Source organism: Protomyctophum parallelum (genome assembly GCF_964188405.1).
Source record: "Protomyctophum parallelum genome assembly, chromosome: 11".
Taxonomy (NCBI): Eukaryota; Metazoa; Chordata; class Actinopteri; order Myctophiformes; family Myctophidae; genus Protomyctophum; species Protomyctophum parallelum.
In genome coordinates this window covers 25,200,225-25,202,264 of record NC_139707.1, presented here as the reverse complement: position 1 = coordinate 25,202,264, position 2,040 = coordinate 25,200,225, and the positions used below count along the sequence as shown (strand labels likewise).

Sequence of the window (2,040 nt, the reverse complement as noted above, 5' to 3'; positions counted from 1 at the left end):
CCTTGAATAGGGATGCTAGCTAGAGTTCAACTTGCCAAGCACACTGGCAACTTGGTTCAAATTATTGATACTAGATGATTCAATGTAGCATTAGCTTTTGTCTGCCAGAAGTGCAAAGAAGAGCGGGGAAACATTTCACCAATTAAGATAAAACATCTTAGCAGAGCCAAACAAAATACCATTTTATACTTTAGTCAAGATACCTGAACTAGCTCTCTAAATAGGCAGGTTATATATCATTATAGACTGTGGCAAATTGGTGCGTACAATGTTTTTTTTTAAACCACAAAATAAATAATACAACTTTATAAAGCCTCATAGGGGGCATATGCCCGTTCATGGTACACAGCTACATACTCAGTGTTCATTCATTCTGAGTTTAACTTTAAGTTACATTAACACTGATGCTCCTCTTACTGTGTATGGACATTGATTTAAGCCAGGTTAGTTTATAGATGTGGTTTTCACTTTTGAGTTCATCCTGGGGACTCAATCATAGATTCTCAAAATTATTAACAAAAGGGAAACAAAACTGAGTGATTTGATTTCCTCAACCAAGCCCCATGGCTCATTAAGCTTAGTATAACTCACTTGGCATGTGGGGATTGAGGTCTTGCAACCCCATTTTGAGTCCTGATCGATAATTGACTTGTACTTTGGCCATTGGCTTGATGGTGTTGCGCACCAAAAATATCAGATCTACAAACGTGTGTGTTTTGAGCTTGCAGATCTGATATTTTCGCTGCAACACAAGCTTGCAAATAGTTCTAACTCAAGACTTGACTCACACTCACACCAGGAGCTACTCAAAACAGAGTTGTTGTGTTTTTTTACCAGGTCTGGGACACACTGAGGTAACATGGACAGTAATAAATTATTCAGTCGTTTAAAAAACACTGCAAGAATCATATCAATAATACAAAAAAGTATCAAACATACATGATGTGATATAACATTTTCTTGATCACATTTTTCTCCCACCCACCCCACCATATCCCCAGAGTCAGTTGGTTCGCAGCCAAACAAGCGGCACTTTGTTTGATTCAGTCTCATTCAAACTTCTGATCGTTTAAAAGTCCCTTTTTCCATACTGTGTGTATTCCTCCGTTGAAATCAATTATTCACTTTCCAGAAAGGAGCTGCGGTTTTCTTTACAATTCTTCAAATGGGTTTTCTTCCACATAACATTTTTCCACATTGAATTTCAATCGTGCATTTCAAATATAAAATCACAACTTCACATTTTTGAACTTTATGCTTCTCTTAAAAGGTTTCATGACATTCATTTTCATTAATCTTTATTTTTCTTTTTTCTTTTAGGTTTTATGACCTCAATTACATCAAAAAAACCTGAACTTCGAACATTCAGTGGATTTTCTGTGGTCTGGAGCTTTCTCTGGGGTTTGGAAGTCTTTCTGAGCTGCAATGAAAACGGGCAAAACAGTGAAAACAGTGACATCTGCTGGCATATTGACATATGGGATTTTCTGTCTCTTACATCACAAACAGCAGGAAACTCAGAGCACCTGTTTGAGCCAGAAAACCCCACACCACAGAAAATCTACTGAATGTTAAAAGTTTTTTTGGGTGCAAATTGAGCTCAGAAAACCTAAAAAATAAATAAGAAAAATTACAAAAAAATAAATAAATGTCACAATCCCTTTAAGCCCACAACCCCCCTACCCTCCCACCCTACGGCAACAGGCACGCACAGGCAGATAGGGCTACAAGTTAACTCTATTTGCTTATTTAGCTATTACTGATTTTTTTTATTCCTTTTCTTTCTTACATTCAGAATACTTTCTAAATGCCATCCCTTTCATTTGCAGATTGGTAAAGAAAATAACATGCCAATATGAAAGTCAGAAAATCTATTAAAAGTGCAAAAGCTTCCTTCCTTCAAGTGACAATATGCGTCCAGACAAAAGCCCCAAAATATTTTAGTGTGTTAACAGTACAAGCCATTTCATAGGTTTCATAGGTTATTACATTGTTCCATAGGCTATTATTACATTAACCTTCCCATTCACCTGTCTGACT

At 36.6% G+C, this 2,040-nt stretch overlaps 1 protein-coding gene across 1 annotated transcript in view; it reads right to left on the bottom strand.

Annotated features, from left to right (window-relative positions):
* Positions 1 to 1,703: 1,703 nt before the first annotated feature.
* Positions 1,704 to 2,040, bottom strand: part of mrasa (muscle RAS oncogene homolog a) — a 19,489-nt gene continuing 19,152 nt past the window's right edge. Inside the window, exon 6 of the mRNA XM_083777526.1 lies at positions 1,704 to 2,040. This exon is cut by the window's right edge and continues 2,070 nt beyond it. The gene's annotated coding sequence lies outside the window, so the exon portion shown is untranslated.